The following is a 16,937-nucleotide window of genomic DNA, read 5'->3' as shown; positions in this document are numbered from 1 at the left end:
GGTTGTTGTTGTGGGGAAAAGAGGAGGAGGAAGGAGTATTAGGTATGTTTGCTGCCTTGAGTTATTTAATAAAGGCAGGATAATAAACAAACAAACAAACAAATAAGCTCACAAGATATGGTTGCCATAGTCAATTGCTAGTAAGAATTACCTACAAATAATCAGTGGACACAGGATTTCAAGGCAGGTTTTGGGGAAGGGTTCTAACCACAAAGTTCTTGTTTTAGTGAATATTATTTTATGCCTTTTAACCATGCACATATACATGTTTTGTAAATATTGCTTTTATATTTATTTGTTACTGCTTAATACCTTGAGAATTCATTTCAGGTAGAAAGCTGGGATAGTTCTTTATTACAATATGGCTTATCTGTGGCTAGAGAGGGGTGCCAGATTTACTTTGGCACATATAAAGGTTCTGCCGTAAAGCATATACAGAGCCTGCCCCTACGTCAGGAAGAAAGAGGACAATCTCTTCTATTCAAACAGGTAGCTTCAAAATAAGTTAATCTAATTTGGCTTTAACATGTATTTTATTAACATATATTAACATACTGTATATTTTATTCCTTTAAAATATATTCTATTATTTTATTTCTTAAAAAGTATATTCTATTAAGACAATTATTTGAACATACAGTACATTGAAAAAAGAATGGTGTTTTTACCAGTTTTTGAATGTAAAACAATCACCTAATTTTTTATCTTTGTTAGTGTAGCTATATCAATATTTTATTAACTGAAGTAACTGATAACTACTTAAAAAATGTGTATCGTAAGTATATGCAGGAACTTTGAACCAAATAGGCCCAGTCATCACATGAATGAATTTTAGCTGCCTATTTAAATTCATATTAAGTTTTATTCACAATGTTCCAACCAATCCAATTCTAGTTGTACTTACTATTCATTGAAATCAACATACAACACAACATTACTCATGAGTAACATTCCATCTTATTCACGTCTACTCACTTAATTCAGTGGGATGGTCCCAGATAAGTATGTATAGTATTTCAGTCTGCATGAATTTAGAAGGGATTAAATGATACTCATCTAGATTTACTTCTGAGTAGTTTTACTAAGGAATATGCTATAATGTGGTTTCAGTGTGACTGGAGAGTGTCTCATTTTGAGTTGAACCAGGTTTAAGTCTTAATTTTAATCATTCTCAAATTAATTGTAGTTCCAAATGGATGATAATCTTCAGCACTTACTTTACGGTAGTACAGTAAAGTGAAAAGATTAGTGTTAGATAGTTCTCAAACCACATATATAATTTTGTGTTGGTGGCTTTAGAAGTTTTAAGCAAAATGAGGACATAAACATGCTAAAACATCACTCTCTCCAAATACAAAGAAATTAATCAAATGGCTATTTTAATAATAATATCCAGTTTGAGGCACAATTCTGAACTGTCAAGGCTGTGTTTCAGTCACTCTTCATGGATATGCTTCTGGCAACAACATAAGGATATCTCGTTAATCATTATGTGCCCTTAGACAAACAAACAGATTGGATAAATATCTATATCTGGACTACATCCACTGAAGAGATGAATCAAATTATTTTATTAGAAGACATATTACTAATTTTAAAATGTAGAGCACATTTTCTTTGCCCTTTAATGTCATGGTCTTATTTTCTTATTCAAATCTTGTACACTGTAAGTTAATTGCTTTTGGAAACTACTTATTATTCATGTAAAAATTAATGTGCCAATGTCTTTAAATCCTTTTAAATGACCATTCATGCATCTTCCTCCTTTAAGTACCAATGAAAATCTGTCAAAAATATCAGTGCAAGTTGGTATTAAAAGAAAGTTTCTTTTAAAACATTCTTTTTCTGCTAACATAAGATTTTCATATTCACCAACTTCACTTGAATTCCATTAATTTTTTAAGCTGCTTTTAATAAATTCACAAAGTAATTTTTTTTAGGCTCCATAGTCTGTCATTTGTGTTCCAGCTGACTCTATGAATATTAATAACAGTGTTATCCTGATTAAATAGGCTTCATAGGAAATCCCTGTGAATCCTATAGCTCAGACATCTCATTTTTCTAACTCTTTATGAATTTGGATTCAGACATTATACTGGAAGAAGTCTTTTTTTTTAAAAAAACTAGTGGTACATTAGTGTATTCTTAAGCAAAAATGACTTCTCATAAATCAAACAATTAAAAGAAACACACCTATGTTTTATGCTTTCAAGATTTCTGTAAATGTCAATATAATTTATTCTAATGGAAGTTTCAGCATTTCCAGAACAAAGGATGGGTATCTACTACAAAATACTACCTATGTTTGCCCTTAGATTCACCTTATTTAATAGATCATTGAGTCTCAAATCATAGTTTTTTTGCAGTTACAAACATCTAAGTAGAGAGGATATGTTTAAATTCAATACAAATATCACCATTTTGTAATTATATCAGTTATCAAATTATTTTATAGTTACATCATCTAACATATTAGAGGTAGTTGCCAATGTTTGGCATTTATCAAACTATAAACTTTATTCCGCAATCCTTTTGACCAAAAGTAAGGCTTATTGCTATTATTTCTTTAACATTTGGAGACTATACGTAACTCTGTGGAGAGAGGTGCACACATGAAGGCATTGTGGTGTCTAAGCCTGCCATATCAATTCTTAATACCTTCGTTTGGAAGGAAAACCTAGCCATTGTAATGGAGATAGTCCCGCTAACCCAGCATTTCTCAACCTTGGCAACTTTAAGATGTCTGGACTTCAATTCCCAACCCGACCCAACCCATGCTGGCTGGGGAATTCTGGAAGTTGACATCTTAAAGTTGCCAAGGTTGAGAAATAATGGAAGCACATACTGTAATTTTGTAAATTTGTCTGCCACTAGAGCTCTATGATTCATATTTTATAATACAATTAGATTTCAGCAAAGATCCTACAATAAAATAATTTTGCACATTATCTTTACTGGGAAATAAGAGGGGGAGGAGTAAAACTTGATTCAATTTCTTAGAACTCCTTGATATAATCGACCATGATATCCTACTGAATTACTGGACAGGTCTGGGTCCTGGGAGGGCTGTTTTTCAATGGACCTAATCTTCCTATTGATGTATGTCCGCAAGGTGGTGCTCATCACATAAACGTAACTCTGTGCTATCCCTAAGGGCTCCATCTTGTCCTCCAGGCTGATTAATATTTATACAAACTGCAGGGTGGGGGGGAATCCCACAAAGGTGATTTGTATGATTGGAGGTCTGAAGGTGATACCAGTATGTTGATGATACGCAGTTCCACTTTCTTTTGGAGAAACAAAGCAATTGAAAACTTGATTGTGCTTGGGATGCCAATCTGCCAGCCAAGGAGAGAGTGTTGGGCTAGTAGTAATGAGACTCTTGACCATGGAGGAGAGGGGGCAGAGGTTGGGGATGAGGAAGGTATTGGGGAAATTAGGAACAGATAGATGATTTTTGCTGAATGAAGAGCAAGGGGAGAGATGGCGGGAGGCAGGGCTGCCCATGGAGAACAAAGGGTTGATGTTTTGTAGTGGTCCTGCATTCTGGCCCCTGTCCTCATCCACAGTTTGTGGCCATCAAGCCTCAGGTGGCTCTGGATTCCAGCTGGTAGTTTTGAATGCCAAGTTGGTTGTTAATAAACCTGACCTCATTTGAGATTGAATCCTGGATGAGAGGGTTGACCTGGCATGTTTCACTAAAACTTGGCTGGGCACAGGTGGAGTATGTGTGCCCAGATGCATTTTAGGTTTGGCAACAGCCATGATCCCAGGACTGGGGTAGAGGGGGAATGTTTGGCATTGTTTTTTGGAGATGCTGAGGGTTGTCAGGGGTACCTCCCCATAGATAGCCAGATGTGAGACCCTCCTTGTGAGGCTGGGCCTTAGGGATCTATGGGGATTGCTGCTACCGTATCAGCCTCCCTGCTGTGTAACAGCTTCCCTCCTTTGCTATTCATTGATTGCAGTCTCTGTGTTGGTGGTTTATGATTCTGGGGAACTTCATCCTGCCTATGATGGGGGTGGGCTTGGGGGCAGCCTGGGAGGTTATGGCTACCATGGCGCTAACCCAGCTTATTGTGGGTCCAACCCACACGAGGGGGTGTGTCACACAGGAGGGGGTATGTCACATGCCAGACCTGTTTTTTCCCTGAGGGCGGTGGAAGGCAATCTGATTTGGTGTTGGGGATATTAACATCAATCCCTTGCCATGGACAGATCAGTCGCTGTTGACCTTCAAGTTTACTATTGCACCTCTTTTTGCAGGGAGGCTGGGCCTATTTGATCGGCCAACCCCAGGCAACAAATGGACTGTGAGGTTTCAGGAGGAGCTTGGAGTTATTCCTGAGGCTTTGATATACAGTTTAGCAAAGCCTTGTTTGTCGCTTGGAATCAGGTGGTGGCCTTAGACTGGATCGTGCCTATGGGGTCTCTATGTGCAGACCCCAGTGTGTCCCCTGTATATAGAGGACTCCAGAGGATGTAATGGCAGAAGCCTGGTGTGCTGCTGGAGGAAAATTGATAGTGGATCCAACTGGGCACAGGTTAGAGCCTTTGTAAGAGCCTAGACTGTGGCAATAAGAATGGTAAAATGTGCTTATTTCTCCACTCTTATTGCACCCTCGAAGTATTGCCTGGTGGCCCTATTCAGGACAACCCAGTCCCTACTTGGTCAGGAGAGGCCAGGGAAGTACCCTGTAGGTACTATACTATGAAGATTATTCTTGACAGCTGGTGGAAAAATGGCTTGGATTCACTCTGAGTTGAGACTCTAGAGGAGCAAGTCCTATAGAGGTGACTGGGGCTTAGTTTTGTGATATTATCTGGCATGAGTTTGATTTTGTTAGCCTTGAGGGTTGTTGGTTCTATGGGTGCAGCCACCTGTGTTTTAGATCCATGCACCACCTGGTTGGTTGAGCTCTCCAGGTAGGAGGTGTGTGGGTGTATCCATGCCATGATGAATGCATTCTTGAGAGATGAGACAGTTCCATCAGCTCTGAAAGAGGGAGCAGAACCATCTGTTACCTCTTCAAGAAACTGTGAAAACCTTGAGGTTTACAGCTTCAAAGGGTCCTAGAGTAAGTGGATTATCTGGACCCCTTCTAGTCAGGTTTCAGGCTGGGATATAGTACTGAGACAGCATTAGTCAATTTTGTGAATGACCTGTGGCAGGCTCAGGAGGGGGTGCAACAATACCAGCTCTCCTTGACCTTTTGGTGGCCTATGGTACCATCAACCATGGTAACCTGAACTGGCTTAAATGGTTGGGAGTAGGGGGCACTGTTCTTCAGTGGTTCTCCTCTTTCCTTCAGGGCTGGTTCCAGATGGTATTTGTGTGCCATAGGGGTCTCCCATCTTTCCTCTCCTTTTTAACATATGCATGAAGCCACTGTAAGAAGTCATCTGTCAGCATGGGATGCAGTATCATGAGTATGCTGATGATACCTAATTGTATATCTTTTCAGGGTTCTATCTCAGTGTCTGGAGGATGTGGGGGTCTGCATGGGGAGGAACATGCTTGGGATCAACATTTCCCAGACTGAGGGGCTATGGGTTTGAGGTCCCAAGGATCTAGGAACTGGAGAATGTCCATCCTTGTCTCTGAGTGGGGTGGAACTGCCCTATTTGGATTTAGTGTGCAATTTGGAAGTCTTCATGGACTCATAGCTCCTGCTAGAAGAGAATGTAGAAGTTCTGGACAGGAGAGCTTTGCACAACTTCATCAGGTGTGCCAATTGCACCTGTTTCCTAGACTGGGGATGAGGTTGCTCATAGTCACTCATGCCTTAATTACCTCCCAAATGGATCACTGCAATACCCTCCACATGGGGCTGTCCTTGAAGACCATCTGGAAGTTTCAATTGGTCCTGAATTTAGTGGGGCAGATAGTTATGGGCATTCCTCATTATATCCTTGTGACACCTCTACTTTAGAGCTGCAGTGGCTCCTAACAGGCTGGTTAGCATGAAATTCAAGGTGCTGGTTATCATCTATAAAGACCTGCATGGCACAGGACTGGGTTATTTGCAGGACTACCTGCTCCCTATGCTATCTGCCTGTCCCCCTCCCACAATAGGGAAGGCACATTCCAGGTTCCCTCACTGAGAAAATGACACTGTATGGGATCTCAGATTAATTTTATTTATTTTTCAAATTTGTATTACCGCCCATCTCCCCCCAAAGAGGGGGACTCTGGGCGGTTTACAATAAAAGGTGGTTTCATGCCTTCTCAGTGGTGCTCCTGCTTTGGGGAATAATCTGCTCCCCCCTCCCCCAACAATGGTTGCCTCTGAACATGCAGGCCTTTAGAAACACAGTGAAGGCCTGGCTCTTTCCCCAGCCCTTTGGGTCCAAATGATTGGAGTTCCAATGGTTGAGTTGCAGTACATTTTAGTTTAGTCAGCATTTTATGGTTTTAATTGGTTTTTAATGTATTGTATTGCTTTTTTCGGGGAAGGTTGTATTTGTAGAGTTTTTGTACACTGACTTTTTTTTGACTTGGGCAACCATATAAATGTTATAAATAAAATAAATAAATAAACAAGTTCATAGTGAAGTGGCTAAGTTTATGGATAGTATCACATTATTCTCGGTATAAACTTAAATTGGATTTCTCTACCGAGGATGAATAAAATGGCAAATGACCTTCATTATAAATAAGTATAAAGTGAGGCACATTGGGAAAAAGCATTCTGGTAGTCATTAACCAGTAAGAGTGTTCCCTGGATTATGGAAAATTTATCAGTGGAAATTCTGCTTTTTTACTGAAGTAAGCAGGATTTGGAGAAAATCAGCTAGTTATAGGTTTGTGGACCAATTCAGGAAAACTGGCCAGTTTCTATAAATGGAATAGAAATGGTGCTGTTTTTGCATCATCAGCATTATTTCTTTCAACAAAAGCCACACTCACATCTATCACTTGGGAAAGTGAACAGGACATGCATAAACATTCTCACAGCTCTATTTTCAGTGATTGGTGTAAATCAACAATTTGTTGAAATTCATGACAAAACAATTCTAGGATATTGAAAATCAGCTGTCAGAATTAAAGATCAGCATATAAATAAGGGTAACAGGAAACATTGGGAGATGGAGTATGGTTCAGAAAGCAAGGTCACATGGTTATATACCAATGCTCTGCATTTATTTTGTTCACCCTGAATAAAACCTTAAATGTGTAATACCTGGGATTCATTTGTAAATACAAGCATTCCAGGCCCCTGAAGGTGAAGAAACAGAAGCCTCCCACCTTCCCAGTCTTCTTCCCTTTCCATTGTTCAATTCATGTTACGCAGGATAGGAAAAAGAGAAAAGACAAAGAAACAAATTGAGGCTAAAATATGTGCACACTCTCTTGAGAGAAAGCTACAAATTTAGTGGATCCTTCTACTGCATAGAACCTAACTCAAATGCATGATACTTGTTCATTAAGTATTGTAAGCACCAGTGCTATTGCACAATACAGTATGTTTAAGTGTTCCCCCCAAAGTGCTGAAATCTCATGAGATTTTGCTTGGGGGGTGGGGGTGCATCTGAGTCATGTCACTACTTGAGAGTCCACTGCCTGATGTAGCTTTCTTTTGCCAATGTCTGATACAGGATGACTGTGCCTGTCTGGTGTCCCAAAGCACCTTAAAAATCTATCATTTCTTTATTAAACAGTATTTCCATAAGAGTTCTCTGAACATCTCATAAACAAAACATTAAAATACAGGATTTTTAAAAAAATTAAAACTAAGAACATAAAAACTATCCTTAAGTGAGTGAAGCACGTAAAATATCCTTGACTAGTTGCTTTTCTTGTAATACCTCCAAAAAATTAGGATTTGAAGAAAACAGCAGGGAAGCATGTAGCTCCACCTTGACGAAAACCAAAGCAGGGCCAATTCCCCTTGATCAGCTGATCTACCTTGTAATCAGGAACTCCTGCACAGAAGACACTGAGTGAGTGATACCAGAGCATAGCTGCTCCTCTCCACCGGTCAGAAGCGAAACCCCACTTGGCTGTGTTCGCTTCCTCCGATGTTAGAGGACAGCATCCCTCTGAAGAACTGCACAGCCCTACAAATAAAGATGACAGCTTTACCACAGATGATGATTACAATGATATTGATGAAGATAGTACTAATGACAGTAATATTTATTTGTATTTCAAATTTCTAGGTCGCTCAACTCCAATGACTCTGGGCAACTTAACATATAAAAAAAATAACAATATGTTTTATATATTACATTACTTCCTTACTAATGGAAGTTATAATGAAGGGGATCATGCCAATTTGGTGTAGTGGTTAAGGCACCAGACTGGCAAACAGGAAACTGAGAGTTCTAGTCCCTCCTTAAGTACAAAGCCAGCTGGGTGACCTTGGCCAGTCATTCTCCCTCAGCCTTAGGAAGAAGGCAGTAGCAAACCACTTCCAAAAATGTTGCCAAGAAAACTGCAAGGACTAGTCCAAGCCTCTGACTCAAAGGCACACACCGCAAATTCCACTAATGAAAGCAATAGTAATGGTGAAAACAGTAATTATTAACTGCCTCAGTTTACCCATTTTTTTAACTCTGCCCCTACCCACTACTTGACTCATGGCATGATTCTGAATACTAAATTTGGGCCCTGACCTAAGAAGCTCGCCCACCTCTGATGTAAAGGTGGAAAGTGTCAATTAAGGGTATATGCTGCCATGAGCAAAAAGAATATGCCAAAGGAAAACAGTATCAAATAAAGGAAGATTAAATGATATTAAATAGATTTTGGAGACTGCAAAAAGAAGGAAGCTAGGATGAACAAAGCTATGGAGGTGGCTATGAAAGAGAATAATAATAATAATAATAATAATAAAAATAAAAATTGGAACTTGCCTTCCCAAACTATTGGTTATTACAGTATTTGAGCTTTGCTTCTTCAAGTTATTGGGAAAGGGGAGTCAGAACTATTTTTGACACATACCTTCCTGCATTCTTTTCATTAAAAAAGGCCACAAGGCTACCTAGAACATAGAAGCCAGAAGAGAAAAGCCCTCTGAGGAAGGAACATCTTGAAAAGGGCAGAAAAGACCCTACAGTCTAAATCAGAAACTACAGAAAACTCAGTTAATATTCAACCCACTAGTCACTGGGATGAATGACAGCATTTGTCAGACATCTTAAATCGACTGTAGGCAGCATCCACTTCCAAACTGCAGTTGGGATGAACAGAGCATATCAAACTTTCAGCAGCTGTAGGAATTACTTTATTGTTGTCTTTAAGGTGAATAGTAAGTGCAGGGGGCCTAACCCTGATTAGAACTCTGTTAAGAGAGGTAGCTTTATGCCTTTGCTCCCTGTGCAACACTGATCCCCAACCTCTTCCCTGCAATATACATTTGCTACTCCCATTTGGAGGAAAGCTCTCACTGATGTCTGTTTGATGGGAGTGCAGTTGGGGGACAAGGGTTGTTTTTATTTTATTTTGTTATTTTAAACACTGATATAGCCAACTTAAAACAATTCTTAAAACAACTCTGGGCAGCTTACAACCAAAACTGCTTTCCTGGCACAAAGTGTTGGGAGGGCAGAACAGCAGGGGAAGTTCCAACTGGCACTAATACACACAACTGCGCCTGCTATTTCACAAAATAGCTTTTTTCTGGGAGGGGGGCAACTGGGTATCTAGATTGGCTCCAAGAGGAAATGGGAGGAGAACCACTGGTGCCCCCAGCTTTGCCTTATTCCAAGAACTGAGGAGAGTGTTTTAAGCTAAACAGCAAGAGAAGAGCACCACAGCTAAAGAAGCTGGATGGCTAGAGAGAGACTAAGGGATCTGAGTTGGTTCCCTGGGAAAGAGTAAGGAGGGTTTTAAAAACTTCCCCCCTTTGGAACTTCCCCTGCTGTTCTGCCCTCCCAACATTTTGTGCCAGGAAAGCAGTTCTGGTTGTAAGCTGCCCAGAGTTGTTTTAAAAGTTGTTTTAAGTTGGCTACATCAGTGTTTAAAATAATAAAATAAAATAAAATGCCAACTGCTTTCCTTTCTATGGGCAGGTCTTACTGGCCATATATTTATTTATTTATTATTCACATTTCTATCACTGCCCATCTCCCCCTAAAAAGATAATATATACTTTCATATGTTTGTGTACCTCTATGTGTTTATATGTGTGTGTGTGTACAGAGAGAGAGAAAAACTATTAAATATATCTGTACAAAGTTACAATACATTTATATCTACAAAGTTAAAACATCACTGGGCATGAATGCACAACCAGCTTTTAAATAAAATGCCTTGTTGCATTTTCTAAGGTTTGGCTCAATACAGGTAGTCCTCGCTTACCGACTGCCTCATTTTGCAACCAATCCTTGTATTTATGACTGTTGCAGCATCCCGTGGTCATGTGATCATCATCCGCATGCTTCCCAACCAGCTTGCGACAAGCAGAGTTAATGGAGAACATGGAAGTAAAATTGCAAGTTGTGGTCACATGATGTTTTGCTTAATGACCGCGGTGACATCCTAAGTCTGTCACAATCACATGATTTTCTGCTTAGCAACTGCAGTGCTTAGTGACAGTGCTTAGTGCTTGCTAAGCGAGAACTACTTGTAATATCTGCCATAACTATTGTTTCAGGACTGAGTCTCTCAGTAGCACGGTGGTTATAACATTTGGCAGATATGCAGGATGTCCCCAGCTTAAAACACAGCAGAAACACTTTTTTAAATTACATATTTTGTTCCTTGTGCTATTCATTCTACTGCTTTTTTTTTAAACAAGTTCACTGGTGCATCATTTCATTGCTTTTCTTGTCATTTGATCTGGAAAAAGAAAAGAAAAGCTCTAGCATTTCAATGGTGCAGCAGTGGATTTATTAAAAAAACAAAAAAACAGAAGAGCAGAAAAGTGGGTAGCTCAATGAAAGAAAGAAAATATTTTTAAGAAATGAAAAATAAATCTGGTGGTTTTCAAACCAGTGACACTTTGCATATCAGGCACCTGTTGAAACCACTGTGCTACTGGAACATAGTTGGCAACAGTCACTGCAGCAGGGGAGATTCAAGCGCTGCCGGGGGTGACTACCAACCCAGGTAAGGGGGCATCCTGCCAGAGGAGCTAAAGGATAGGAGTTTGCCTAGAAGAAAGTAAAGCTCAGCAGACAAACTGCACAGGGACTCCTGAGCTAGCCAAACCCAGAAAACATAGTTTTCAACGTGGGGCAGGAAAGAGGTCACATTCACTCTGGGCTGGTAGAGGACAATGACATCCATTCTGCCCTCCAGAAACAGTTGGTGGCCCATACTTAGGATACAGCAACCTGGCAATGCAGATATGCCCTAAGGCTTCAGGCATAGCAACATACGAACAAGCTGTATTAAGATACTGTATTAGCCACAGCACAAATGGAAAAAGGAGAGAGAAACGGAAAAAGGACTAATCTAAGGCCATTGTTTAACATTTTAACAGCTGCTCAGAATCTATATTATTTGACATTTGGTTAAGAGTATAAACAAAAAAGAGTATCTTTTGTTTGAACACATAACAAGTTTGAATTACTTGTGACCTATAGAAAACTTATTTTTTCTCTCCCTAAAGAGAAACAAGCAAAAACAAGCCAATGTATATCTTTCTAACGCAGTTAGCAGATTAGACCCGCTGGCTGGGGAATTCTGGAAGTTGAAGTCCACCCATCTTAAAGTTGCCAAGGTTGAGAAACACGGATCTAAAGGAATAAAACTCCTCACCATCTATCAGTGCCTAATTCTTTTTCTCCATCTTTCATAATTTCTTTTTTCTCCATCTTGATCACATCACCACCTTAGCACAAGCCTTGTCTTAGAGGAGGGGATTATGGCTGATCAGATATTACTGGTTTACATTTTTGATAATGTGGAGTCCTTGGTGTTCTTTGAGCTTGATTCAGACCAACCAAGACAACCAAGCTCAGACTCCACAGTTCAACCCTGAGCTACGTATATTCTCTTCTATTGGATTTCTCATAATCCCTGATGATTGGCTAGCAGGCTGGGGCTGATGGGATTCAATGTCACCAGGATCTAGATGGGGGAACCTCTGGCCCATAGTGATTCTGTTTCTATCCCACAAAAGACTCTTCATATCAAGATGGGACAAGATGCATTAAGCATCTCTTCAGAAGATATTCAGCTGAACTAAAGAGTTTAAAATGGGTGTGATGCTAATACATTTGGGGATTCCCCACCCCCTCCCAGGCTTTGCCTCCATTATATAGAAGTTAAATAGTAATTATTCATTTACAAAACTTTAAATCTGGCTGAGCACCAAATCAAGATTTGGGCTTCCTCTATAGATTAGGCATATATGAATAGTATTTTAAATGTGCAAGGTATAATGGAGATGGCTAAGGCAACCGATAAGAAAGCAGAGACTGAAAAATCCACCCTCTATTTTCCTAATGTTAAATCAGGAACCAGGATCTTTGAAATTATCCTGAAACGTTTTGCCTAAGGCCAAACTAAACTAAATCACTTAATCTACGAGGCAACTGCATATAAAGGCACAGTTAGCTTATAGAATAGTTTCCCCAGGGAACAAACAGCCTGTTTTCTTAACACTCATACTTGTGCCAAGTTTTGATGTCATGACAAAAGGACTTGCATTTCCTCAGTTATTTTTTTAAAAAAATTGCTGGCAAATCAAAAGGTCAAACATGAAATCAACAAAAGTTCAACAAATCAAAGACAGCATGAGAAATTTCCATTACATTAAGAATAAAGGTTAAAGGCAAGTATTTATAAAAAATAATTAAGGCGGGATAATAAATAAATAATACATTTATCACTTCTTTAAAACAAATGTTTCATATTTCAAGTACATGAATACCATTTCCACCTCTAACTTGTAATAGGTTTGGGCACAGGATCTCATAAAAAATGACAATTGTTTGAGTTTTTTCTTCATATTCCTTGCAATTCTGAATGCTATTTCACTACCTCAACAGACAATACAGAACTTCACCTTTTTTGTTATTCTGTTCAATTCCATTTCCATTCTTGGTTTCTCCTTCCCCAAAACTCATCATATCATAGGATGACTTGACTTTATTTGCATAGTATGGGCTTGCATACCAGCAGCATCTTTTCATGGAAACAGATAATCTGATTGTCACAAATTCCTTTTTCCCATCTAAGATTACTACATCACAGACTGTACAGGCTGCTACTGAAAAGTATTCACAACCTTCAACAATTGTAAAACATTATAGTTGGCTATCAGCAGGATTCAATTTTTTGGCATGTCTCAGAGATAATGTTTAATTTTCATTAGCATCTAGATTGCTTCATTCAAAAGGTTTGTAATTTCATTTCAATATCCTGGTTCTAGACTTCTAGGCCTCTACATATTACCATTTCACACATAATTCTATCCACCCACACATAATTTTTATTCATAATCTGCTTTATATTCTCCAAATCAGAAGTAAGTGGGCATGCATTGTCCCTTCTTTTGCAAATCTGGGTTAAATTCCTTCACTTCACTAGTTGAATCCTATCCTAGTTAAAGTTTAATTCTTAACCTACCCAAGTCTAAAGGGAAGTGGAAGTGGGAAGTGGCTATACAACGTTTTGAAGATTCAATTCAAAGGTAATTTGACTTTATTTTTTAAACTAAATTGGCTTTCTAAATCAAATCAGTAAGTCAAATTAAATCATCTAATTGAATTGGATTTAACATAATTGATTTGGGCTATTTACATACTTCAGCACATAGACATTAATACTTTTTTTAAACAATAAATTTATATGTCTAAATCAAATGGGATCAAAACAGGGGTCTGAACAGAATTAGACTACAAATCCCTCCATAGTGAACCAATAATGCGAATATGATCTTGCCTGATTCTTCCACCCATATTATTTTGTATATTATGTAAGGGTGTGCTTGATGCTTTAGGGAGCTCATTTTTTTTAAATCACAAATATTTAAAGAGAGAATTTAAAAGAGCTAGGATTATATGCTAGAAAAATAAAACTAGAACTCTAAAGATGAAGAACCACATTTTAATTTTAATTACAATTTTCATAAAAATGTAATTACTATACCATGTATTATTGACTATTCTAAAGCCTTTGACTGTGTGGACCATAACAAATTGTGGCAAGTTCTTAGCAGTATGGGGATACCAAGTCATCTTGTATGCCTCCTGAAGAATCTGTATAACGACCAAGTAGCAACAGTAAGAACAGACCACGGAACAACAGACTGGTTTAAGATTGGGAAAGGAGTATGGCAGGGCTGTATCCTCTCACCCTACCTATTCAACTTGTACGCAGAACACATCATGCGACAAGCTGGCCTTGAGGAATCCAAGGCTGGAGTTAAAATCTCTGGAAGAAACATTAACAATCTCAGATATGCAGATGATACCACTTTGATGGCTGAAAGCGAAGAGGAACTGAGGAGCCTTATGATGAAGGTGAAAGAAGAAAGTGCAAAAGCTGGTTTGCAGCTAAACCTCAAAAAAACCAAGATTATGGCAACCAGCTTGATTGATAACTGGCAAATAGAGGGAGAAAATGTAGAAGCAGTGAAAGACTTTGTATTCCTAGGTGCGAAGATTACTGCAGATGCTGACTGCAGTCAGGAAATCAGAAGACGCTTAATCCTTGGAAGAAGAGCAATGAAAAATCTCGATAAAATAGTTAAGAGCAGAGACATCACACTGACAACAAAGGTCCGCATAGTTAAAGCAATGGTGTTCCCCGTAGTAACATATGGCTGCGAGAGCTGGACCATAAGGAAGGCTGAGCGAAGGAAGATCGATGCTTTTGAACTGTGGTGTTGGAGGAAAATTCTGAGAGTGCCTTGGACTGCCAGAAGATCAAACCAGTCCATCCTCCAGGAAATAAAGCCAGACTGCTCACTTGAGGGAATGATAGTAAAGGCAAAACTGAAATACTTTGGCCACATACTGAGAAGACAGGACACCCTGGAGAAGATGCTGATGCTAGGGAGAGTGGAAGGCAAAAGGAAGAGGGGCCGACCAAGGGCAAGGTGGATGGATGATATTCTAGAGGTGACGGAATCGTCCCTGAGGGAGCTGGGGGTGTTGACGACCGACAGGAAGCTCTGGCGTGGGCTGGTCCATGAAGTCACGAAGAGTCGGAAGCGACTAAACGAATAAACAACAACAAAAATACCATGTATGTTATATGATTATGTTTGTAAATATTCTTGTACAGCATTGAGAGTTACATGAGTCTGGCATTTGGAAAATATGAAAAATAAATGAAAATGAATAAATAAAATTTAATTGGCTCTGTTCTATGTTGATCCCAGTATCTTTCAGAAAGTGGGTACATTCTGAGCAGGGCATCAGAGGTCTTACGAGTCAAATATTTATTTATTTATTTCTCACAGGTGGTCTTCAAGGGCAGCCCCATGTAGAGCGCATTGCAGTAGTCCAGTCATGAGGTGCCCAGGGTGTGAATGACCATCTACAGGGCCTCCCAGTTGAAGAAAGAGTGCAACTGGTTCACAAGATGCACCTGTGCAAAGGCCCTCCTGGCCAGAGCTGCCACCTGCTCTTTGAGCAGTAGCTGTGAGTCCAGGAGAACCTCCACATTGCACACCAGTCTTGAATGGAGAAGTGTAGCCCCATGGAGATGTCCCCAACCCCTAGGGGGCCAAACAACCACACCCATTCAGTCCTGTCAGGATTGAGCCACAGTCTGTTCCTCCCCATCCAGAGCTGAACAGACAATGGGTCAGTACCCCGACAGCTTCACTTGTGCAGGCCAGGGTAGAGATGTAAAGGATTCATCACCCTGAACCCCAGACTAACAGATGACCTCACCAAGCAGTTGCATGTAGATGTTACCTGCAATAAGCAAATATGGGAGTAGGGACTGGGAGTCACAAAGATTTTAAAAAATGTCTGGATTACCCCAGTTTTATCATTCAAGCAGCTTTTTTAAATTGCTCTATATTTGAAGGTCAGGTTTAATAGGTAACTCACATCACAGTGGTCAGAAATATATTTAGTTCAGTCCATTCAAGTCCTGCTATGCTGCCTCATTGGGGCAGGGAGGTATTTGTGGGAGGGGTGAAAAGAGTACTAGGAGTATATGCCAAGAGTATCTCCTCCCGGCAGGATCACTTGTCCCCTAAAGCAAGCAAGCACCTATACTGGGCAGCAGCAATATAGGAAGAGGCTGGAAGCAGATGACCATTTTAGTAACAATGGCAAAGACATCATTTCATACTGCACAGGAGAAAGCAATGATAATTCACTCCTGTATTTTACCAAGAGAACCACATGGATAAACAATACAAATTGATTGATGACATAGTGCTGGATGATGAGCCCCACAAGTCAGATGGCACTCAATATGCTACTAAGGAAGATCTTTCAAAGTACTAATCGTGTTTATGATGCAACTAGATTAAAGCCTTTTGAATTATTAGTCGCTGATGCTGTCATGCAGGAAAAGAGGCATAAGAAACATGAAAATGGAAAAGCTTAACAAAGTGAAAGATGAAATCAATCAACTACACATTGACACCTTAGGCATCATCAAACTGAAATGTACTGGAATTGGACACTTTCAGTCAGAAGATCATACCCACAACACAAAAAACAAAGAAGGAATGATTGTGAGAAACAATACAGCAGAGACAGTACTTGGGTACAATGCAATTAATGACCAAAAATATCGATTAGACTTTGTGGACAAGCCTTTAATATGACAGTTATCCTAGTTTATGCTCCAACCACTGAAAAATTGACAAGTTTAATTATTAAGTTCAGTCTGAAATCAACAGAACATGCAAGATATATGTGCTGCTTGTGGATGGAGACTGGAATGCCAAAGCTGCAAATAGTGAAGAAGAAAATGTAGTTGGACTGTAAAGCCTAGGAAACAGAAATGAAGCAGGAGAGAGACTTGTTTCTGCCAGTCCAGTGATTTCTTCATCACTAACATGGTCTTC

The 16,937-nt window shown here is 39.5% G+C and overlaps 1 protein-coding gene across 3 annotated transcripts in view; it reads right to left on the bottom strand.

The window, feature by feature from the left end:
* Positions 1 to 16,937, bottom strand: part of MIPOL1 (mirror-image polydactyly 1) — a 201,554-nt gene that overhangs the window by 162,950 nt on the left and 21,667 nt on the right. The window lies entirely within an intron of this gene.

Source organism: Candoia aspera, chromosome 1 (assembly GCF_035149785.1).
Source record: "Candoia aspera isolate rCanAsp1 chromosome 1, rCanAsp1.hap2, whole genome shotgun sequence".
In the NCBI taxonomy this organism is placed as follows: Eukaryota; Metazoa; Chordata; class Lepidosauria; order Squamata; family Boidae; genus Candoia; species Candoia aspera.
The sequence above is the reverse complement of the archived record's forward strand: the minus strand, read 5'-3'. Positions and strand labels throughout refer to the sequence as shown.